The sequence below is a fragment of the Meriones unguiculatus genome, chromosome 11, assembly GCF_030254825.1.
Source record: "Meriones unguiculatus strain TT.TT164.6M chromosome 11, Bangor_MerUng_6.1, whole genome shotgun sequence".
NCBI classification, from domain to species: Eukaryota; Metazoa; Chordata; class Mammalia; order Rodentia; family Muridae; genus Meriones; species Meriones unguiculatus.
Window position 1 is genome coordinate 14,373,007 of NC_083359.1, and position 25,950 is coordinate 14,398,956.

General features: G+C 41.2%; 1 long non-coding RNA gene across 1 annotated transcript in view; it reads left to right on the forward strand.

The window, feature by feature from the left end:
* The window catches only part of LOC132646295 (uncharacterized), a 387,482-nt gene that overhangs the window by 213,614 nt on the left and 147,918 nt on the right, over positions 1-25,950 (forward strand). The window contains exon 5 of the long non-coding RNA XR_009584434.1: positions 19,451-19,570. This is a non-coding gene — a long non-coding RNA (uncharacterized LOC132646295). The remainder of the gene's footprint in view (positions 1-19,450; positions 19,571-25,950) is intronic.

The window sequence follows — 25,950 nt, forward strand, 5'->3', positions numbered from 1 at the left end:
TATTGTATTTACTGACTGCAGTTGAGCAATGCCCTACCTGGGTATATAAATTGTTGCTAATATTTGCTATTTGAACAAATATTTTGGTGGGCATCTCAGAGTATAGATCTTCCCTGGCATTTAGGAAAGATCGTCTGAAATGAAGTTCGTAACAGAATGGGGCCATTGCTAAATGACTTGCAGTGGATGGTGCTGCAGACTGGTTACTAAAACAGTATATCAATTTCCATTCTGCTTCTCTTTGATGGAATTGGGCAGTCATTTGTTAGAACAATTTTCTGAGCAGGTTATGAATAGCCAAGGCGCCTTCGAATCCCTTACCACTGAGGGCCTTGCCCAGGAATTATCCATCAACCACTGGCAGGCTTAGCGCTGTGAATCTGAAACAGAGAAAGAAAGGAGAAGGCAACCAAATGAGCCACAGCCTGTCTGTGAACCTCGGCACCAGAAACATCATAACTCAGGGAGTCGGGCTGGAGAAGGGATATTAAAGCTGTAAATAGTTTTCAATTAGCACAATTATCTACATCCTGGACTGCTGAGCTCCCAGCCTTATGGTAGGAAGAGAAGTGAGACTCTGCTTCCTGTTTTGAAGAAATGCCCACAGGCTCTCCCTGCCTGAGGGGCAAGAATGCCTGAGTTTAGCCCACAGGCAGCTGAAGAGAAATGTCCCCCAATCAAATACATCACTCAGCTCCAGGCATGGTTTTAATTCCAGCATCAGGGCAGCTGAGGCAGGAGAATTAGATGTAGCAGGGAAGCTGAGGCAGGAGGATCAGATCATGAGTTGGGCTGGGCTCTACGGTAAGGCTTTCTGTTTCAAACACACACACACACACACACACACACACACACACACACACACAGGGACCCATCTTCTCTGGATGGATCCTGCATCTAGAATATCTCAAGATGATCCTTCTCATTAATGAAGTGGAAAATGCATGGAACACCCATACAGTCACTATGTATTTAAATTCTTTATTTCTCCTAAAAGTATCCATCTGACATTGAATGAACTTGAGGAGGAAGGTAAAGACAAGGTGTGTGTGTGTGTGTGTGTGTGTGTGTGTGTGTGTGGCGGGAGGGTAGAGACTTGTTCAACTATCTTTATGGGGTATCTACCATGAGTTTGACATTGTCTCTGGCTTTGGAGCTACATCAGTAAACACAGTAGACAGGCATCATCCTAGTAATGCAGCATGCGACACTCTCTTAATGTAATAAATAAGTAGATTTATACTTAATAAGTGCCAGACATGAGGTGACATGGTAGCTTATTTTTAGTGTCAGTTTGGTTGGGCTGTAATGCCCCAGTACTCGGTCTATTACTGTTATACATATTTTGTGACTATTTCTGGATGATATTAACATTTAAATCTATAGATTTAAGTAAAGAAGATTGCCCTCCAGGGTGTGAGCTCTTCTCATCCAATAAGTTGAAGGTCTTAGTAGAACAGGGTTGACCTCACTCTCTCAAGAAGGAAGTCTACCAGCAGATTGCCTTTAGCCTAGAACCTCAACTTTGACTCTTGGTGGGTCTTTAATCTGCCATCCTGTTCTACACACTTTAGACTTAACAGCCCTGTAATTGTGTGGTAGATCCTAAAAGCAACCTCCTGCCTCCTCCACTATCTCTTAGCCTACACAAACTTTACCAGTCCTGTCTCTCTGGAACTGTGAAGAAATCAAAGACAAGAATGAGCAGTTGATGGCAAATTACCATTTCTATCCTTCTCTGCCTGTCTGGTTGAGAAAGTCAACATCTTTTATCATTGTTTTCTAAATCATGCAGGTAGTAGGCTAAAGATGCAGATGCCACCAATGTCCCTTCTTCCAAGAAGAGCCTGAGTTTAATCTGTGAGGATGAAGAGACTAGCTTCTTCCTGAACAGGAAAAAAAAATGACCCTTTTCCCATATCATAAGACCTTATGACAGCTTTGAGCTAATAGGAATATAGACCTTTATATGGATTATGATCTCCAGATTCTATTGGTTCTAAGAATCAAGGAGGGCTACCACATCAGCTCCAAGTTGTTGACATTTCTGTTTGAGGCTGGCATGTAGAGTCACCCACTTGCAGATGAAACACTCTTGAGAGTACTGCGTCATGTGTTTAAGCTGAGGCTCGGAAACAGTGGAAGTTAATAACACATGCCCCAATTTAAATGTTCTTTTCTCCCAATGTCCCTTATCCAACTCTAGCTGGGTGTTCCCAAGCTAGCTGGCTTCTACAGTCTCTGCCCTTTTCCCAAAATGCCATTCTCAGGTGTAGACCTAAACCCACTGACTGACAAGCTCTCGGCTCATAGAGCCTTTCAAACCTCTAGGTGATTCTGATGCATAGTCCTGTGGGAGTCCTTGCCTGGCCCCACATCTCACTTAGAGCTGCCGGGCTCATCCCTAGGAGCAGAAACATACCCACATGTTCCTTGATGAAGGTGTTGAGGTTCTCCTTGAGTCGAGGTGGCTTACTCCCCAAAGGTCTGGCGCTACTGGAAGTCATAATAGACTCCCCTCTTCCAGGCCCCCTCTTTATGCCAATTCTCTCCGTGAACCACAATGGCAGCTGCTCAGTCTTTTCCTTGGGTTCACAATGCTCTCCTGTTCTCAGGATCAGCAGCAGATTAATATTTTCTTATCATCCCAGAATTTCAAAGCATTTACTGAAAGGACAAGAGTGATAGTGTATTAATGAGCCTGGCTCAGGGAATCAAATGTACAGTCAGCTCTATTGCTTCATGTTCTACTTATGAGTGGCAGAGACCAATACTTTCCTTTTCCTCAGAGGGGAGCAGAGACTGACTGGGTTTTCCTCATTCTGAACAGCTGCTTAGTGATAAAGATAACATCTTTCATCTAAATGACTCTACAGGCTGAATCTGTGCTCACCTGGGCTTAAAACATACCTCACAGAGTTGCAAGGGAATCTCCATCAGAGCCTCATAACCTCTACATTTGTTAAGGGTTCTGTGTCTCCCTGCTTACATTGCTTGCAAAGAAAGGCAGATAATGAGCTATAGCACGCAGCAATTAAGGCTGTGGGTGAACAGGAGAGGTGGCTGCTGTCGCCTCTCTGCACTGTCACTCATCCAGTTCATTGATGTGTTCCATTTTACATCCGTGTCCAGTTAGAGAGAGAGAGAGAGAGAGAGAGAGAGAGAAAGAGAGAGAGAGAGAGAGAATGGGAGATGTGCAGTAGGACTCTTACAAAGCAAATTAGTGTTGTCTCGTGCCTTTTTTTGGAGTGTGGGGCCCATGGACTCAGAGATGAGATGAGTCCATTGTTTAGTACTAGGAGAGAAATTTGAGGGGAGATCCATGCACTTATAGAACTAGCCATTGGGATAGTATGTTTCCATCAATAGGGGGCTCTTTGCTCTTCCAGGAGTTCAAATGTTGAAGCAGTTTGATAGCTTTGCAGTGGACTGTGCCTGGCTTTGTGTTTTGCTGAATCATGGAAAGAGGGATTTCATAGAAAGTCCAAGGGATTGATAGAGAAGACCAGCCTTCTGCATGATTCTAACTTCCTGTGTTCCCTAGAACAGAGTAGAGAGAACAGAAAAGCACACAATTTCTCAGCTTGTGGAGGGAAAGAAATCCTGGAAATAAATGTGAAGTTGTGCTGGACACTGGCTGCAGAGATCTTTTAATAATGCTTTCCATGCTTATTGTGAAAATTCCGTAAGTAGCTCAAAATTAAAAACAAAACAAAATCAGGTCTCTATAACCATGTTGACCCAAGTATTCCCTTTGTCTCCTGCAATGTACTCTGGAGGAACTTGTGTTATTCAAAATTCCTCTCCTTTGTCTAGGCATATTTGGGATTCAATGCTCAGAACACTCATTCTCAGTCTGATTAAAATTCTATCAGGATTTTTCTATTAAGTATCCAAGCTAAACCATTAAAAAAAAAAAAAAAGAAAAAGAAACTCCCTGTGTCACTCACATTCCCATTAATTTATTTGTGTTTGCTTCAATCTATCTTGGGCTCCTCAGTACAATATCGGTGATACTGATTATTGGGCATTTACTTTGTGTGAGGGGATATGCCACGTTCACATTTAATTTTCCCAACCATAGAGGTTACACTTGTAGGAGTTGAGGCTTGGAGATTAAAATTACTAGTTCTAGATTATATAGATATAGATAGATAAAATCAAGATTTGAATCCAGGTGAACTTGAGAACCCAAGAATTTAGATTGGTGACAGCCTTGACATATCATGGCCCATCATTTGTTTCTTAAATCTATAGATAATACAAAGCAGCCAGAAAGAATATGGAAAAAAAAAACAAGTCAGATTTTCTAAATCAGTTTCAGAACATCCCTACCTCCTCTTCCTTATCTTGACTTTTGAAAGAGTGTTAGATTCCATATGTTTTGGACCACAGATGAACCATGGGCCCCTCATTTCTTATTTGCTTTCTGTAAGACTCCAAGGTGTCTCATCTATCCTACCATAGAAGAATAGTCTCTTTCTGTCCCTTGCCTCCAATTCCTTCAATAGGATATGTGACTCAGTTCTTTCTTCTCTGAAAGAAAGTGAGAATGATGGGAATTTATGCTGAGAGCATGCAGCCCATAGCAGATAGTACAATTACCTTATAGTCGATGGCTATAACGGAAGCTAGTGGACTGAGGAGGCACCACAAATCATTGAGAATCTTCTTCAGCTATGTCTCTAATGCTCCCTTCTCCTGCTTGCTTGGTAGATACCACTCAGTCAGGATAAACAATTGGACTCCATTGGGGTATCCAAGCATCCCAATCACCAAAATGTGAAGCCTCTAGGCTAAGTAATATACCAAGCACAGAAGGAAAATGTGTGTGAATTAAGGAAAACAATGCTTCCTAAAGGTGAAGTCTCTGATAAGGGAGGTCCTCCTCTCCTTCCTTCTGATCTTAGTCTATTAGATCTTATTAGGAGTGGCTGCATTGTCATCTTCTGTGGCCTGGTAAGGCTGCTCTCCCCTCAAGGGGAGGTGATCAAAGAGCAGATTATGTCAGAGGCAGTCCCTCTTCCCATTACTATGTAACCCACTTGGACACTAAACTGCCATGGGCTACATCTGTGCAGGGGTTCTAGGCTATCTCCATGAATGGTACATGGTTGGAGTATGAGTTTATGGGAAGACCCCTGTGTTCAAATTTCTGGTTCTGTTGCTCTCCTTGTGGAGTTCCTGTCCTCTTCAGATCTTACTATTTCCCACTTCTTACATAAGATTCCATGCACACTGCCCAACAGTTGGCCATAAGTCTTAACATTTGCTTTGATAGTCTGCAGGGCAGAGCCTTACAGAGGCCCTCCATGGAGGGTTTCTAGCTTGTTTCCTGTTTTCTTCTTCTTCTGATGTCCTTCCTCTTTGCCTTTCGGGATGGGGATTGAGCATTTTAGTCAGGGTGCTCTCTCTTGATTAGTTTCCATGGACTTGGGGAGGGGCATGTGTGAAGAAGGAGGGGGGAGGGTGGGATCGGAAGGGGCTTATGCAGGGATACAAAGTGAATAAAGTGTAATTAATAAAAAATAAAAAAGAAATTAAAAAAAATAAAGAATGGTTTTGGCATCTTTGTCAAAAATCAGGTGTCCATAAGTGTGTGGATTTATGTCAGGGTCTTCTATTTGATTCCATTGATCCATCCATCTTTTCCTATGCCAGTACCATGCAGTTTTTTAGTATTGTTGCTCTATAGTACAGATTGAGATCAGGGATGGAGATACCTCCTAAAGATCTTTTATTGTAGAGAATTGTTTTAGCAATTCTGGGTTTCTTGTTCCATACGAAGGTGAGAATTTTTCTATCAAGGTCTGTAAAGAATTGTGTTGGTAATTTGATGGGAATCGCATTGAATCTGTAGATTGCTTTTGGTAAGATGGCCATTTTTACTATATTAATCCTGTCAAGCCATGAGCATGGGAGATCTTTCCATCTTCTAATAGCTTCTTCTAATTCTTTCTTCAGAGACTGGAAATTTCTTTCATACAAGTCTTTGACTTGCTTGGTTAGGTTCACACCAAGGTACTTTATGTGCTTTGTGGCTAATGGGAAGGGTGTTGTTTCCCTAATTTCTTTCTCAGCCCTTTTGTCTTTTATATACAGGAGGGCTGCTGATTTTTTTGAGTTAATTTTCTATCCAGCCACTTTGCTGAAGGTGTTAATCAGCTGTAGGAGTTCCCTGGTAGAGTTTTTGAGGTCACTCAGGTATACTATCATATCATCTGCAAATAGTGATACTTTGACTTCTTCCTTTCCAATTTGTATCCCCTTGATCTCCTTCAATTGTCTTATTGCTCTAGCAAGGACTTCAAGAACAATGTTAAAGAGATATGGAGAGAGTGGGCAGCCTTGTCTTGTCCCTGATTTCAGTGGGAATGATTTAAGTTTCTCTCCATTGAGTTTGATATTGGCTATAGGTTTGCTGTATATTGCCTTTACTATGTTTAGATATGTGCCATGTATCCCTGATCTCTCCAAGACTTTAAACATAAATGAATGTTGGATTTTGTCAAATGCCTTTTCAGCATCTAAGGAGATGATCGTGTGGTTTTTCTCCTTCAGTTTGTTTATGTGGTGGATCACATTGATGGATTTCCATATATTGAACCACCCCTGCATGCCTGGGATGAAGCCTACTTGGTCATAGTGGATGATATCTTTGATGTGTTCTTGGATTCAGTTTGCAAGTATTTTGTTGAGTATTTTTTTGCATCGATGTTCATGAGGGAGATTGGCCTGAAGTTCTCTTTCTTTGTTGGGTCTTTGTGAGGTTTAGGTACCAAGGTGACTGTGGCTTCATAGAATGAGTTTGGTAGTGTTCCTTCTGTTTCTATTTTGTGGAATAGTTTGAAGAGTATTGGTGTTAGCTCTTCTTTGAAGGTCTGGTAGAATTCGGCACTGAAACCATCTGGCCCTGGGCTTTTTTTTGCATGGTAGACTTTTGATGACCACTTCTGTTTCCTTAGGGGATATAGGACTATTTAATTATTTTACCTGGTCTTGATTCAGCTTTGGCATGTAGAATCGGTCAAGAAAATTGTCCATTTCATTTAGATTTTCAAATTTTGTGGCATATGGACTTTGGAAGTAAGACCTAATTATTGTTTGGATTTCTGCAGTGTCTGTGATAGTCCCCCTTTTCATTTCTGATTTTGTTGATTTGGATAGTTTCTCTCTGCCTTTTAGTTAGCTTGGATAAGGGTTTGTCTATGTTGTTGATTTTCTCAAAGAACCAGCTCTTGGTTTCATTGATTCTTTGAATTGTTTTATTTGCTTCTAATTTATTTTTTTCAGCCCTGAGTTTGATTATTTCCAGCTGTCTACTCCTCTTTGGTATGTCTGCTTCTTCTTCTTTTTTTTTCCTAGGGCTTTTAAGTGAGCCATCAAGTTGCTTTCATGAGAAGTTTCAAATTTCTTCTTGAAGGCACTTAGTGCTGTGAACTTTCCTCTTAGCACTGCTTTCATTGTGTTACACAAGTTTGGGTATGTTGTGCCTTCATTTTCATTGAAGTGGTCACTGGAAGCAGGTCCTTTTCTTTCTTTCTTTTTTTCTTGGGGGGAGGGGTATTGGTTTCCTCCTTTTGTGCCCTTTGCATCTTGTCTGTCTACCTACTTCTGTCCTCTGCGTATTCTGCCCAAGCACCCAAGACCAAGCCTCTAAGGAATGAACCTAATGACACCAATGAGCCAAAATGAATTCTCTCTCGAGTATTTTGGCCACAAATAATATGGTCACTGAGTTAATAAAACTAATTCAAAAATTTAAGGTGGTAATAGTGTAAGTCTTAAAAATCAAAGACATTTTTTGAAATATGGAGAGGTTAATGGAACACTAATGATTTTGCATTTGGCCTATGGACTGCCATTACCTTTCCTCTCTCTTGAGTTGTGTGTGCATGTGTGTGTGTGTGTATAACATGATTTTGTATAATCAGGAATATGTGTGCACATATGAGTGAAGACCAGAACTCAATATTAGGTATGTATTACCTGCCTAGGTATATTGGCGTATCTTTCTGTGCCCACCAGCACTGGAGTTACAGGTGTGCATGGCACATGCCAAGAGCTACAAGAGGTAGAGGGTGGTTCTAAGGCAGAAAGTCAGTAATACTGCCCTGGCCTCAGACTTCTGTCTACTAGAACTACGAGGGACTTTATTGTTTTTTCACCTGGCTTCTGACAATTTTTGTACTAGCCAGAAAACAGGCATTCTTTCTTTCTAGAAAGTAAACAGGAGGCCCCTGTATGTCAACACTGCAATGATGAAGAAACAAGATTTTGGAAAGGGCACAGCTGGATTCCCATCATATCAACCAAGACCACAAAAAAAATGTCTTGTATTCTTGATCCTGTTTCCATTGTCCCTACAAACAATTCCCTCATATCTACCCATTCATACATTCTCCTTTTTTTCTTCTATCTATATGAATGGTGGATGTTTTAAAGTGTTTGTTCTTCATTTGGTTGGAAATGTTAAACAGAAGTCATGCTAAGCCAAGCATGGTGGTGGGTCTCTGAAATCCCAGTACTCAAAAGGATGAGATAGGTGGACTTTAAGTTTGAGGCCAGGCTGGGCAACATAGCAAGACTGTAAAGTCAGGATGAATACAGTCTAGTTTAATGACTGCTCAGGTAGATTTTAGAAATGTGTTATATTATTTAATAAGGTTTGTTGTGAGATAAAACATTGCTACATCAACATTCACCTTGGCATCCCTAGCTAACAGTACAGAAAACAATGAGACCTTGCTTCTGCTTTTGTGAGTTTACTTGACTGTCCTCTTAATTTTGATGCATGATCAACATCAGTGGGGAAACAAGGTGAAATGGAACTTGTCTGTGTGTAATATGAAGGGAAACTCCCTGTCTTAGTTTCCTTGCTGTGATGAAATACTCTGACCAAAGCAATTTAAAGGAGAATGTTTTTTGTTTGTTTGTTTCTCTGGCTCATGTCATATCCCATCCCATCCCAATCAAAGTAGCAGAGAGCAAGTCAAAGAATGCACATTTCTGCTCAGATCCCTTTCCTACTAAAACAGTGTAGGATCCAGCCAGGGAATGGTGCCACCCACAATGGTCTTTCCATCTCAATGCAAATAAGGTCATCCCTACAGGCTTGCCTAGCGGCCTATCTTCCAGGTGATTCCAGACTCTGCAAAGTTGACAACTCACAGTAATCATCACACTCTATGAGAAGGCCTTTCACAAGATGAAATATCATTCTGGGACTGGATACGGCAATGCAGTTTGTTGTCTTAGGTCACTGGTTTCCTAACATTGTTAAATTAAAAATACCTGAAAAGAAATTTTAAAAATGTAGATCCCAGCCCATTTTATAGCCATCCATTGACTCCATCTTGAAAAGACTGGGGTCGAAGGGGGCAAAGAGGATCCCTATTTTTATACAGGTTCTCCAGAAGTTTGTTTTTATGGCTCTCTCTCTGTATGTGTGTGTGTTCCCATGTGGCTCTGTGGCTGTAGTGTAGCTGTAGCTGTACCTGTTAGGTGGTATTGCCAGTGTAGTACATTTTTGGATTCATTGCCTTAACATCTTTCCATAGAGTTTCCTTGATGGTTTCAGGGAAGGGATGCTAGGGTTCAAATGGGAAAAGCCACTGGATATCCACCCACCTTCCCCCAGGCAGTCTTACTGAGGAGAATGACAATAAGTGAGAATATCAGGTATAGAGACCAAGTTTGGGGAATATTAATGTGATTTATAGCATTTGTATGAGTATGTGTGTGTATATATGTATATGTGTATGTATGTAGTATCTGTATACGTATATGTGTGAATGTATGTATTTATGTGTGTGTGTGTGTGTGTGTGTGTTTGTAGGCTAGAAGTGGGCAGCAAGCATTTATCCACTGAGCCATCTCCCTAGCCTTTGTTCTAATATTACTTTTGTTCTGCAACTGAACCTGTCTTGCTTATGCACTTGGTATTCAATGGTTCTCTTAGCCAGCCTAAGGGTATGGAAACATCAGGCTTGTTTGTAAAGATGCTGCTTGTCTCCCAGACCCATTACTTCCCTCCTGAAACCCACGTTGTGGGTAATTCCTTTCAGCATTGCTTTTGATGTCTTCATAGATGCGTTGTTTGTACTTTATTACTTAGAAGGCAACAGCAATGCTCTGCTAGGTGGAGGCTTATTTATTAGAAGTACATGTGGTAGTCAGTCCCTATGTCCTTTAACACCAAGCTTCTGGCTTATGTTTAGTGGAGAAATGTCTGTTTTGGCTAATACAGATCATGTATCCATGCTCAGCTTGAAGGGTTAATAGGGAAAGAAAGAACACAAAAGAAAATGAAGAAGAAAGAAAGGAAGGAAGAAAGGAAGGAAGGAAGGAAGGAAGGAAGGAAGGAAGGAAGGAAGGAAGGAAAAGCATTGTCCATTTCTGATTCAGAGCCCACACTGCCATGCATGGCAGGACACTCCTCAGACATGGGAGGAAGTTCAGGTATCAGTGCCCTAAAAGAATGGAAAACTCCCAACTGCTCTTTTCCATTCTCTGCTGTGACCCATTCTTCAGGCACTAACACAAATTTTGGCTCCTCTGAAACTTTCTCAGTGACTCAAATCACATTGATCTCTCCCTCTCTTGCTCTCTCTCTCTCTCTCTCTCTCTCTCTCTCTCTCTCCTGATCCATCACACTAATAGACTTGAGTCTCACAAAGCAATATCTAATTATAAACCATTTTGCTTTATTTGCCAATTGCCTCATGTGCATACATCTCTTTCTCCCCCAGATCAATTATACACTAGTCCAAAATAGACTCTGTATTGATTACTTGTGAGGCTGGACATCAGGGAGCATTTGGGGCCAGAGTGGAGAATGTCAGGCAACACTTGTTGCTTGGCTTCAGTAATAAATATGATATGTAATATATCATATAGTTATATGATATATGAAATATATATTAATATATATTTATAATATATATTTATTTTAGTATAGTATTATATATTTAATATAAATATATAGTTTAAGATTTCTTTATTTTTATTTTGTCTTTATTAGTGTTTTTTCTGCATGTATGTCTGTACATGACATTTGTACAGTACTCATGGAGGTCAGAAGTGGGCAATGAATCCCTTGGAACTGGAGTTACAGACAGTTGTGACCCGTCCTGTGGGTGCTGGGAGATGAGCCAGAATTCTCTAGAAGAGCGGCTAGTGCTCTGAACTTCTGAGCTATCTCTTCAGACCCATATCTTTTATATGCATAACCAGTTGCATGTGGATGGAGAGAGGAATATAAATGTAGTGACTAAAAGTGGAAAGATCAGAGGCAACACAGTATTGTTTCAGTGTTAAAAGAAACAGACCTTACTTAGAGTAGGACTCAGAAAAGTGTGGCCTACCCTAACGAGACCACTTTCAAAGGAGCTAAAAAAAACAATCCTTACATTAGAGAAACATGCTTCTGTCTAAGCGATGAATTCCTCCCAGCAGTCCCACAAATAATTAACCCGTGTTCTGGGATCCACAGCTCTGCACAGGGACATCAGTGGATACAGCATACAAAAACCATTGGTGACAATAATCTTCCTGTGTGCCTCTTGCACAGTGTTTCTCTGAATTAGTCTTTGATAACATATTATCATAGATACTTTTTTATTGCTGTGCTAAGACACTACGACCAAACAACTTTTAGAAGAACCAATTTACTGGAGTTACAGTTTAGGAGGGGGAGTCCGTGACCATCATGATGGGGAACATGGCAGCAGGCAGGCAGGCATAGTGCTGGAGCAGTAGCTGAGTGCTTACATCTTTATTTACAACCGCAATGCAAAGACAGACTTGGAATCGTGTAAGATTTTCGAAACGTCAACTCCTGCCCCTAGTTACACACCTCCTGCACAAGTCTAGCCCTTTTAATCCTTCTCAAACAGTTCCACCAACCAGGGAACTAAGCATTCAAATATATGGGCTCCTTTCCCATTCCAACCATGACACATCTTTGGGTAGCTATGTCTCTACCTTCCTGCGTAGACTTCTCATTATTTTCCCTAATGATTGGCATCTCTTTTCCATTTAAATCTGTTCTTAGTAGATAACTTCTGAGCAAGTTGGATTTTCTTGATCCACAGTCTGTGGGAACAGATGTAATTTGACATTTCAATTCACATCCTTACAATTATTCTTCCCTCTGGGAGAAAGCCCACCAGGAGCCCTATTGAATTTTCTATTCCTGTCCTTTCTTCTTGCATGTGGTCTGTCCTCTCAAAGCTAGACACAGGTGAGCAGGTATTCTGTTCCTTCCCAACCCTTCAGAGCACTCAACTGTGAGAACCTAGACCTGTGACCTGCAGCCTCCCTAGACAGGGGCTGGCAGTTGGAAGCTTTATTATTCATTGTTGGCAGTTTTATTATTCATTGCTGGTATTGCAGAGGATGCTATCATTCCCTATCCTGACTCCCTTCCAGTCAACTGATAACACACTGCATTCATCACACAGGGTCATTCTCAGGCTTGCATGATGCCCCTCTCTGCTGTGTTGAGTAACCTTTGTGATTGCCTTGACAAAAATACTTGACAGATGTAACCACAGGAAGGAAAGGTCTCTTTTGGCTCACAGATTGAGTCCATCATGTTAGGAAAAATGTGACAAAAGAAGCTTGGGGTGGCTGCTTCTACAGTCAGGAGGTAGAGAGAGAAGGATGCTGGTGCTCAGCTCCTTTTCTCATTCTGGTTCATTCCAGGATCCCATTGTGTTGAGTGGAGCCACCCCCGAATATAGATTTTGTCTTCTTACACAAATTAACCTAATCTAGAAATTCACTGATAAGCATGTCTGAAGGTTTGACTCCCAGGTAATTCTCTATCCTGCTATGATGACAATCACTGTCAACCATCCCAACCCCACTTCCTGATGTGGCCAATTTCAGGTGAGGTTAGAACATGGGTACATGTAGATATCCAGTTAGACCAGCACCATTTGTTAAAGATGCTATCTTTTTTTCCCCATAATATGGTTTTGGCATCTTTGTCAAATATCAGGGTTTTTTTTCTGGGTCTTTTATTCAGTTCCATTGATCCACCAGTCTGTTTCTATGCCAGTACCATGTAGTTTTTATTGTGGTTACTCTATAGTAGAGCTTGCGATCAGGGATGGAGATACCTCCAGAAGATCTTTTATTGTAGAGGATTGTTCTAGCTATTCTAGGTTTTTTGTTATTCCATATGAACTTGGGAATTTTTCTCTCAAGGTCTGTAAAGAATTGTGTTGGTAATTTGATGGGAATTGTATTGAATCTGTAGCTTGCTTTTGGTAAGATGGCCATTTTTACTATGTTAATTCTGCCAGTCCATCAGCATGGGAGATCTTTCCATCTTCAGATAAATTCTTCATTTTCTTTCTTCAGAGACTGGAAGTTTTTTTTTTTTTTAATACAACTCTTTGACTGGCTTGGTCAGAGTTATACTAAGATACTTTATGTCCTCTGTGGCTATTGTGAAGGGTGCAAATAGATCCATACTTATTACCACCCTGCACAAAACTAAAGTCCAGGTGGATTAAAAAGACCTCAAAATAAAACCAGACACACTAAACCTGTTAGAAGAAAAAGTGGGGAAGAGCCTTGAACTCATTTGCACAGGAGACAACTTCCTGAACAGAACACCAAAAGCACAGGCTCTAAGAGCAACAATCAATAAATGAGACCTCATGAAACTGATAAGCTTCTGTAAAGCAGAGGACACTGTCATCAGAAACAAAATGATACCTACAGACTGGGAAAGAATCTTCACCAACCCTAGATCTGAGCAAGGGCTAATATCCAGAATATATAAAGAACTTAAGAAGTTAAACAGCAACAAATCAGTTAATCCAATTAAAAAATGGGGTAGAGATATAAACAGAGAATTCTCAATAGAGGAATATGTAAGAATATTTAATGGCAGAGAAATGCTCATCTTCCTTAATCATCAGGGAAATGCAAATCAAAACAACTCTGAGACTTTACACCCAATCAGAATGGCTAAGATCAAAAACTAAAGTGACAATACATACTGGAGAGAATGTGGAGAAAGGGGAACCCTCCTCCATTGCTGGTGGGAATGTAAACTTGTACAAACACTTTGGAAATCAATCTGGCGTTTTCTCAGACAATTAAGAATAGCGCTACCTCAAGATCCAGCTATACCACTCCTAGGCACTATTCTAGGCATATATCTAAAAGATGCTCAAGTATATAACAAGGACATTTTCTCAAACATGTTTATAGAAGCTTTATTCATAATAACCAGAATCGGGAAACAACCCAGATGTCCCTCAACAGAGGAATGGATACAGAAATTATAGTACATTTACACAGTGGAAATACTACTTAGCAATGAAAAACAAGAAAATCATGAAATTTGCAGGAAAATGGCGGGAACTAGAAAAGATCATCCTGAGTGAGGTATCCCAGAAGCAGAAAGACACACATGCTATATACTCACTTATAAGTGGATATTGGACATATACTATAGGATAAACATACTAAAATCTGTACACCTAATGAAGCAAAGCAAGAAGGAGGGCCCTGGGTAAGATGCTCTATTTTCATTCAGAAAGGCAAATGGGATGGACATCAGAAGAGGAAGAAAACAGGGAACAGGACAGGAGCCTACCACAGAGGGCTTCTGAAAGACTGTACTCAGCAGGCTATCTAAGCAGATGCTGAGACTCATAGCCAAATTTTGGGCAGAGTGCAGGGAATCTTATGAAAGAAGGAGGAGATAGAAAGACCTGGAGGGGACAAGAGCAACAGAACCAAAAAAATCTGGGATGATTTCTGAGACTGATACTCCAACGGAGGACCACTGCACAGATGAAGATAACCTAGAAACCCTGCACAGATGTAGCCCATGGCATCTCAGTCTCCAAGTGGGTTCCCTATTAAGGGAAACAGGGGCTGTCTCTGACATGAGCTCAGTGACTGGCTCTTTGATCACCTCCTCCTGAGTGAGGAGCAGCTTTACCACTCCACAGGGGAAGACTGTGTAGCCAGTCTTGATGAGACCTGATAGGCTAGGGTCAGATGGAAGGGGAGGAGGTCCTCCCCTACCAGTGGACTGAGGGAGGGGCTTAGGGGAGGGCAGGATTGGGAGGGGTTGAAGGAGGAGGCTATAGCTGGATATAAAGTGAGTAAATTGCAATCAATAAAAAATAAATTTAAAAGGAAAAAAAAAGAACACAGGTGCACTTCAGAGTTCCCAGCTGTGGATATCACCACATCAAGGTATCTCTGTTTCATATTTCCACTGTATGGATTCTGTCTTCCAGAAGGAGGCCTTTATCCCCTACCCCCTCTCTCATGTGCTGCAAATGTTATCATTAAGCTGATGTGGAGAGCTGGAGAGAGCTGGACCCTTTTGTGTCCTTCTGTGCTGAAGAGACATGAAGCTCTCCGCCTCTGCATGAGCTTGTCCCCAATACTCATTCAGCATTTGACAGACAGCCTGTTCGCTTCTAAACCTGATCAAAGATACTGTACAGGTCAATAGCTCACAAATGACTGCCTTGGTATTTCTCCAACTAATTTTATCATCTTGTTGTAACTGCCTAATGTTAAAATCTTTAATCCTGTGGGACTGCCTTAAAGACCATAGTCACTGACTGGACAATTTTTATCAAGAAAATGTTACCTTTATCTGTCCCATTCCCCATGCCTGAGCCACATAGTCGTTGTGTATTGATTCTCTGACCCTCTTCCATCTTTACGTTCCAGCTGCTCCTGTGGCATCCTTGCTTAGTATCCTTGGGTGTGACACTACTCTTGGATTTTGGCAGCACAACTATTGTGGTTTAGATATAAAATGCCACATGTAGCTCATGTTGGAACACTTGGTCCCCAGTTGGTGAAACTTTTAAGGAAGATTGTAGAACCATTAGAAGGTGGAGACTTGCTGAAGAAAACATGTCACTGGGGTGGGCTTTGAGGTTTCATACCTTAGCCCCTCCTCCCATTGACTTCTACTTCTTGCTGAGTATGGAAAAAAAATGTGGTCAACCAGCTTCTAGCTCCTGTTGCCATGACAGACTACACCTGTCCAACTGTGAGCCAAACAAACCCATTGCTTTCTGTTCAGGGTGGTTTATCACTGCAACAGAAAAGAAACCCAGGGGGCAGAGAAGGAAACGTGGGACCCTGGACATCAGTACAAAAGCCCAGACAGAGCTGAGCTAAGGGGTTCAAGTTCTGACAGGTGTTCTCAACCCCAGTCAGGCAAAGACACAAATAAAAACTTCTCCCTCTCAAGGACCTGTCCCCAAACTGCCTGACAAGTTTCGTTCTATTACATTTTAACATTTTGCTGTGTGAAAACCCGGGTGCCAGACGGAGAACTTGGAGGTCAAAGACTGACTTGCAGGAGTGGTCTGTCTCCTCTCACCAGTCTCCTCTCACCACGGGGTGGCAATTGCCTTCAGCCGCTAAGCTGTCCCACCAGCCCTAATCTTGGTCAGTTTCCATCTCATCTTGCTTTCAGGTTTTATACTTGCCGAATTTCTTATTTCTTCGGAGTATTGCTGGTGTCTAATTTAGTTTGGGAGAAAGAAAGAGATTATAGGATTGATGCTCATTCCGGGCCTTGAATATTTTTTTTTCCATTGTCTCATCTGGAAGCTGTGCCTTTGAAATTCTTATTGTTTTATGTTCATATAAATGTCAGCTTATTGATGTGTATGTCACTTAATTTGAGCTTTAATTAATTAGAATTTCAAACCTGACACAAATAATGACTCGGGTTTTTTCAGTTTAAGGCAGTGCTGGCAGGTGACGCCGTGAAAAACATTCTCCACTGACGGAAGTTAGAACTGAAATCCTTGATATGAATCAGGAAACACAGAGACCGTTCAGCCTTTATTGGACCTACAGCTGGAGGGCAGGGGGTGAGCACATGCGCCTAGGAACTGTTAGGGTTTGAATATTAGCCACCAAAGTTAACTGCCCAGATTCTCAGCACTCTTTAAACGTTTATTTTCTGTGTATGGGTATTTTACCTACATGTATGTGTACCATTTGTGGGCAGTGCTGGCAGAAACCGGAAGAGGGCATCCAATGCCCTGGGACTGGAGTCACCCATGCGGGTGCTGGGAATGGAACTCTCTGGAACAGGAACCAAAGTGCTCTTAGCTGTGAAGCCGTTTCCCCAGCCTCAAACCTTCAGCGTTTCCTACAAGGTAGCCCTGTTCCCAGAGACGTCTTTGTTCACTAATTCTGTCTTTTTACCTAAGCCATTCTAATGATTGTGTCTGTGTGTGTTCCAGTGTGTGCACGTGTGGAGGCCAGAGGGCAGTCTCAGGTACTGTTCTGCGTGTTTTTGAGAGAGGGTCTCTCACCGGAATGTGGAGCTTGGTGTTTAGGATGGCTGGTCAGTGAGCGCAAGGGCTTTTCGCACTGTTTGTGCAGGCTAAGCTTAGCTCATTGTGCTTGTGTGGCGAACACTTTACTGACTGACCCAGAGATAAACTCTTCATTTGCACATAGACATGTCAATTGCTACCCTAATTTGACATTTTATTCAGTACCCAATAGGTGCTCCCTATCCCCCAAACTTTGACTGACAGTTATTTACCTAACATTTGTAAAAGAGCCACCAAAAAGGAACATTGATTTGTTCAGGATTAACGTTTCAAAAGATGGATGAATTTTTATAATATTTCAAAAATCGCACGGCTTCCCACCCTTCACCCCAATCCCCGGTGGCCATTTTAAATCCAAAGTTTGTTCCTGATTTAAGTTGTCAGGCAAGCCACTCTAAACCGTCTCTCCTTCCCCAGTCCTCTCTTGAAAGGTGTTCTTTTTTTAAAAAACAATCTTCCAGATGCACCTGGCTGTGTTTACCAGGCCATTCTTGCTAATGTTTACCCGGGGCTGGTAGCACTTCTCACAGCCAGCGAGGAAGGCTTTTCAGGGTGGCTGAAGTCACGGCATGGGAGGGAGAGTACAGAGTGCTCTGAGAACCAGGGGCTGGTGAAAATGTGATTCCAAGAGGTGTGACCCCGCGGTACGGAAGCGCTTCTTCCCCAGAGCAGCGCGCGCCATCTCCAGTTATATACATTTTCTCAAAAGATTGCTGTTGAGAAGACCCAGCTGTACCCTGGCCTCTGCCACATGGAATTGCATTTCACAAGTGGCTGAGGGCAGGATAACAGTGCTGATAAATGGTTTCGGGAGCCGAGTGGAGGGGGCTAGCTGTTTCTCTAAATAGATTCCTGGGATTTTTCTGTTGGAAGGTGTAAAAGAAACTCAGTGTTTGCCCTGGGAATGCTGCTATTTGAAATAGAATAAGATTAAGATGGGACTGAGCAGAGGCAGAGAGGTCCTGGGAGGCTGACCTTGCCGGCTGAGTACCTGCTACTGATGGAGAATTCCATTTTTTCTCCAGGGTCTAGTAGTCTGAGGGAGGTCTCGGTTTGCTTAATCACTCTGTAATATTAGAGGAAGGAATGAAGGAAGCCTTTATGCTTGTTTCCTTGAGGAAAGAGACCTCTGAGTTTCAGGACATATCAGTTAAAAAAAAAATCCAGTGGCAAGTACTTTTCCCTAATACACTTAGCAGCAGCAATCACTTCAGGCCCAGTGTTTCAAGTTCCCGGCAATGAGATTTTTTTTTTTCACCCAGACTTATCAGCAGAAAGTTATATTACAGGGTGATTTTTTGAGGCAATTTTGAATCGGATTTGATTTTTACTTTCTGAATAGGCACGTTATTGGTCGATAAGAAGGCTGGTAGCTTTTATATGTTAACTTTGTGTCCTATCACTCTGCAAAAAGTGTTTATCGTTGCTAAGTTGTGTAATGTTGCCTGTGAGTCTAAAATGTCATCTGCGAAAAGGGTTGCTTTGACTTCTCCCCTTCCTAACTGTACCTCTTTCGTTCTCTTTTGTCTGCCCTCTCTAGCTGAGGTTTTAAACACAATAAGGAGCAAGAGTGAGAAACATAGACATCCTCATCTTGTTCCTGATTGTTTTTGTAGACATTTTCAGCATTTCTCCCCCTTTGGTTTAATGTATATGGATGGGATACACTCAGTGGACATTCTACATGGGCAGGGAAATGGCCCAAAGTGAAAACAGATTAAAAAATAAAGTATGTATGCATTTGTTGACGCCATCAACAGTTTTCCACTAGAAGAAAAATGACTCCGTCGTGTGGTACAGTAGGTCCACAGTCACACTGCAGGTAAGTGCCCAAGTGCGGGTCCAACCTCAGCGGATGATAAGTAGTTGACTTCAAGAGCAAGCATCCACTTACACTCTATGGCTTACTAAATCTGCTCCATTTGAGACTTTTGAAGTGTGGATATCAATATCATCAACTGTAGAACGAGTATATTTTAAGGTAATAGAAGTTAAAGACAGCCTCTGGAATTGAGGTTATGGGTCATAAACTTCAAAAGAAGTAACAGAGAGAAACACAAGAGCCTTTTTTTTTTTTTTTTTTTTTTTTTCAGAAACCTGAACTAATTGCAGACACTGACCAAGCCATTCCCGGAGAAGGGATACAGCCACCTTTGCTTTAAATGTTCCGGAAGAATGAATGCTGTCACGGGTGCATCACTACCGAAAAGGAGGTATTTTGTTTCACTTATTAGTTGGTAGTTTGGTTGTATGTAAGGCAGGCTCTCACAAAGCCTGGTCTGTTCTCAAAACTCACTGTGGAGCTGACGGCCTTGAAAATCTGATCCATTTCCCTCCACCTCCTGAGTGCTGAGGTTATAGGAATCCAGGACCACGGATCATGATAGGTTTGTGTAGTAGTGGGGAAGAGCCCAAGGCTCCAGGCTTGCTAGGCTCTTGCTCTACCCACCAAGCCCACCCCCAGCCTGTTGTAGTGCATTTGTCGTTAGCGGTAGTATTTCTTCTTTTTTCTGCCTCTCATTTTAGAGAATAAAATATATGCATTTTCATGCTTCCTTGCATTTAGGGAAACAGCATGTGTTCAGTGCAGGCATGAGGAGCTGAGGAGTCTGAGGAGGTGCTTCTGGGAGATGTCCATGTAATGTCATCTTTGATGGGAGTATGTAAGCCTGCAGTCCTGGTGGTGCCTGCACCTGTATGGCTACCTCATTAGTATAGGGGAGAGGAGAGAGGGAAAGCAACCAGGAACCTCATGGGATTGCTGAACACCTGCACAGACTCCAGAACTCCACCTGCGGTTGTTTGTTATTCGAGGAACACATTTCTCATTGTTTAAACTATTCACCTTACAGCTTTCTCCTGCTTGCAGCTTTCCCCAGGGATCTGCTTTGATGCTGCCATGTAAATAATGAGTGGGTGTTCTCAAAGTTAAGATGGTAGAAAGAAAATTCCGGAAAAGGGGCTGAGAGAGCAGAAGGTGTCCAAGGGGAACAGGAGAGCCATATTTGTGACATTGGAGGACTGTGGGATGGGACTTAGAAGTGGAGGACAATGGTATGAGATGAAGTTAGATGGCTCAGCAGATGATTGGATTAGAGACCACACAAAGATCTGAACTTGAACCTCAGTGGTTATAGGGGAGGTGCAGAAAGACAGATTTCTGGAGTTGACTGAGCATTCAGGATTGCCAGTCACTGATCTTCAAGCTCTGTGAGAGATTTTCCTTACAAAATAAAGTGGGGAGAATCTGAGGAAAAAATCTAATGCCAACTTTTGGCCTCCACATGTACACACTCATACTAATACATATATGTGCACACACACACACACACACACACACACACACACTATTAAAATTTTAAGAATATTTAAGAATAGAGTGATCCACATATACCTGCCAGATGGCTTGGATCAAGATGATCTCAAATAGGATTTTTAACTATACTGCTGTCACTTTTTGGTCAGTTAATTATTTTCTGTGAAACTCTTTCCTCATTCTGTGGGCTATTTAGCACTGTCCCTGGCTTTATCTAGCAGATTTCCACTAGGAACCATTGCAACCTCTGAGAAAAACAAGAATGGCTCTAGCAAGGGGGAAAGATATGTCTGTTACTAGAGTGACAGTTTCATGTCAACAGGTCTAGAAAGAACACTGGCTTATTACCAAAAACTCTGCCAGTTTCCATGCAAGCAGAACTGCAGAGTCAATGAAATACCATCAAATATTTATGAGAAAGGTGGTGTGATATTCTCTTGGGAGTCAAAGTAGTTGGCAGAGAACAGTTCAGTTAGAAGGGACTTATTTTCCCAGAAGACATCTGAGTCTTCCTTGAAGACAGTTGCATCTTGATACAGGCTCTATACTAACCCTGTGAATTTTTTTCCCTTTAAAATACTGAGGTCTTGTGATTCTGGAGATCACCTTGCTCTGTAGATTAAGATGTTCTGGTCCCTGAAGAGATTGAACTTTCATTCAAAATCTGGAAAGAGGACTCAGGTCGACCACACTGTCAGGGAAACTAGGAAGGATAAAAGGAGGACGTGCTTTACTTTTATTTGAAAAAGCAAAGAGAATTCATTGTTTAGCCTTGTTTTATGTATTATATGTAAGATTTCCAGGTGACTTTGGGGTGATATGAGAGCAAAGTGGACAAAATAGATATGGGGTGAGAACCATTGCCTTAGTTGAGAACTATTGGCTTTGTTTAGAACCATTGGTTTAGTTGAGGGCCACTGGGCTGGCATGAGTAATGTAGTTGAAATGGGGTCATAAGAGAAGCAGTCAAATGACATGAAGTCAGACAAAATCTTGGAGAAATCCCTGGAAAGAAAAACAAGCTGTGTGTATAACATTACTTTGGTGTTAAAATTCTTCTTGTGATTAAGGGCTCAGTTGGTTCCTACTAAATACCAATAAAATATAAGCCTTACATTCAAATGAAATAAGTAGGCCCCAATAAAGGAGTCAACTTTAACCTAGTCTCATTTTTCATCTTGTTTTGTTAGGTAGGCTTACACCTTACAGGTGCCCTCCTTCAGCCTTCAGTGGCCTGTCTTTATATGTGTTTCTTTTCCCTAGAAGCTGCTTTTGAGTATCTTGCTGACAGTGTTCCTTCAGGAATGACATTTAATAACTATCTAACAGAAATGCAGTTTTTCTTATCTGATAATATTGTATCTATCTATCTATCTATCTATCTATCTATCTATCTATCATCTATCATCTACCACATGTAGCTGATGTGTAATTACACATCTTTGTTTCTTTTAAAGCATGGTTCCATTTCTTTTTATGTTTTTACATTTTTAAATATGGTAAAATCTGGTAAGTCTAGACTGACCAGCAATAACTCTCATTCTCTCTTTGCAATTAAAGGAGGCTGGATGTAATAAAATTGTAGAAATTGCCCAGAAAGGACTAACTGGAAGTTCCTGAACACTGTGGGACATGTATTATTATTACAGTGTGAGGGAGTGGGGGCAGGCCAGATGGCATTGAACCATGAATAACCTCTTCATGGGTGCTCTTTGCTTAAGGTAGGCTTGGTGAAGTGGTACTGTTTTTGTTTCCCTTAACTACGACACTGAAATCTCTTGAAAACTGAATTTATCTTTTTTCTTAACTTTGTAATATTGAGATGTCACAGCCTTAGAAAAAGGTTTGGCTGAAGCTTCCTGTCAGATTCCTGAACTAGTTGAAATTTCATCTGCCATGCCAGTGTGCCCCACACGAGAGGGGCCTGAGTGTCTCTGTAGTCTTTTCTCCATGCGCTTGGCTCTATTTCAGTGCAAACACACAAATGAGAAGTCCTACTTGAGTAGGACTGTAAAGGAGACATGTGCAGAAGGGGGAATGATTACAGGCAAATATCACACACTAAATCTAGATATAGTCAGTAGCTGCGTCTCACCCCAGACCAAGTCTTTCCACTCTGTCTGTCTATATGGACACAGTTTCTTCTTATACAATTTCTTGTAAATAAGGAAGATGTCTTGGATTTTGTTTCACTGACTTGGCAGCCTGAGAGACTTCAGGGGTTAAAATATTTCCCAGGATACCTAGGTTTTTATGAGCTGATAACAATTTGTTCCCTGCAATTACTAACGAGTTGTTTTCAATTTACAGTGTGGATGAGACCAGCAGCTACTGAATAATAAATTCATCAACCCAGGTGATTGGCAGTTACAGAAGCCATAGGTAGCAATTCCAAAATAAGTGTTTTAGAGGTGATGCTTCCCTGATTGACAGCATCATCTTTACCAAGAATATAGAAGGGTCAGTTAAATCTACTAAAACCAAATATGCTGTTCTAGCTTGCTTGCTTCCACAAAGCAATTGGATTGCTTCATTGAAGAACCATACCTTTAAAAAAATGTATCTCTTTGGCAGGTCCATTATCTTTCTTGATGAGAAATGAACACATTAGATTTGATTCTCATATTAAATTGCTGATCATGTTAGATTGAGAGAAAGATAAAATAAAAATGAATTCCCATCAAACTAACAAGATGTGGCATTGGAGATGAGAGAGATCACTGGCTATCAGCCTCTTGCCTTATTTTTTAAGGCATATGGATCGTCCACACAATGAGGGTATGTCTTGTGTTCAGCTGGAGAGTAAATATTCTGTCTGCCCAGAAGCACCTGATTATATTTATCTTTGGAGGGCTAAAGTGCTGTTAATAGAAATGATAGTGAATTCCCAGGGTTGTGAAGCCACTCACAACCAGTTCTCATATAGCAAGATTGCCCTATATTTTCAGATGCTCTTACCCATGATAATCTAAGATATGGTTCATTGAGAAGTTTCTAGTAAAGAGAATGGATGTTACATTCCCATGCTATTGAGTTGTATAGTGGAAAGGTAATCAGTGGTGATTATGTGTCATCCGAGAGTATTAACAGTAAAGGGAAGGAAGTATTTCAAATTAGAATTGTCAGAGCCTTAGGCTGTGCTTAGTCTTCAGAGGAGTGTGTACGTTAGAGTTCTGCCCAGAAGTGATAGGAGCTCCCTTGTAGAAAGGAAATATGCAGAGGTGAAGCTGGCCTCTCGTGTGCTCCGCTCCTGTTTTTTTTTTTTTTTTTTTTTTTTTTTTTTTTGCTAGTGACACAGTAGAAGAGAGGTTTCCAGAACCAGGGACACTGGCATTCATCCTGCTAGAAGGCCTACTGGTAAATGATGCTAACTGGTCTTACAGAGACATAATCCTGGAATGATCTTTTTCCTGTAATCCTATCATATAAATCAGATTTAATGCTCCATTAAAATAAACGAACATGTGTTAACGATGCCAACGTATGTCTCTTTCCTGAATGGTGATCAGGAAGCTATTCTGTGTCGGATGGAATGGGTCCATGGAGACAGGGCTGCTCACTGTCATGGACAAGCTAATCACACACAACTCAACCAGAATCCCAATCATCACTGACTCGCTCCAGTGGTTCCAGCCGCTGTAATCAACTTGGTAATTGCTTCACCTGGAAGATTCTTGTTGAGATGGCAAAGTTAAGGTCTAATGCAGCTGACAGAGCAGCATGAATTTTAGAGAAAACCGTAGGGTATCCTGCAGGAGAAACTCAACTATTGCTGTAGTTGCTCAGGTTGTTTACCCAGAATAAGTACAGCAGTAGGAGGCAGGGTTCCTCCTGAGATTTCTCAGAGGAAGAAACTGAGGTTAAAAATTACATGGCCATTGAGCATCACAAGAAGAATGCCAAGACAAGTTTGTTACATGAACTTGTAGCTCGTGATACTATACTCTGTATTCATAGGTCAAAGAGAAAGCCTTGCTTGATAATGAAGCTAAGACATATGTTTTTTATGTGCTCAGGTTGGGTAGCATCAGCATCCTACATTGAAAAATTCCCAAGACTCCAATCTATGCCTCTCCATTAAGTCAGAAATGTCCATTTATATAACTTGTTTATACTGACTGATAATGAAATTAATGACTTTATATAAGACAAACACTTGAACCCGCAGAACCTCCCTTAGTTCCAACATATTTATGCACCACTTTCTCTCCTCTTTTTTATTGTCTTTCTTTCTCATCCAATATTGATGCTGGAGTTAACATTTTTTTTTAATTAAGAAAATTTCTCTCCTCATTCCCTCAGCCTGGGATTGGTAGGACAATATGCTTCTTTTTAAGGAAGAATAAGTAAGATGACATTTTTTTTTTGTTTGCAAGCATATTTTTTTTCAACCCTTCCAGGGGAATCTATCATCTAGACAGCATCATCTAGCTTAGAAAACGTGATGCTTATCCAGAGAGCTGACATCTACTGAGGAACAGCCTTAGGTAGAATAGTACATGCTTGACGTTTGTTACATGAAGCAAATAAACAGCTATTAGCTCTTGTCTGGCAGAAGTCTTAGCAGCAGGATTTGATTGGTACAGGAGGCAGTAGAACCTTACCTCTGTAGATACAGTTCAGTCATGTGGGCGTAGCTATTCCCCACCTGAGTATATTTTTGACATTCAGAATGACTGGCCAGACAGTTTTCTCTTGACTGATAGTAATTCATGCAGATGAGCATATTGGCAAGCTCATTAGCTACTGTGACTTGTGGTTCAGTGCCAGACCTGGGGTTGAACTCATTCATCTCTTTTACCTCACCGTACCGAGTCACCTGTAGCAGCACAGTACATTTGGTTATCGTCAATTAAAAAGTTTTATAAACCCTATTCTTAGAAATTCACAATTGAGGAGTCAATGTATAAAGTTGGTAAGTAGACCCATGTTATTTATTACACTACTGAAGTTATGGCGGTTGGTTCTGGAGAAAAGGTTCAGCAGTTAAGAGCACTCTCTGCTCTCACAGAGCACTTGGGTTCCATTCTAGCCATTGGCTGACTGATAATTGCCTGTAAATTCTAGTCCAGAGAATCGAATGTCCTCTTATGGTCTCTGCAATCATGGTTCACATGTGACCATGTACTCAGGCCCACACATACATGCACATAAATAAACCCTCATAATTTTATTTATTTAATTTTTAAAAGATTTATTCATGTATATGTATGTGTGTGCCTGAGTGCAATACAGGTATTGGTTATTTTTCTTGCTGCAATAACAAAGGACCTGGCA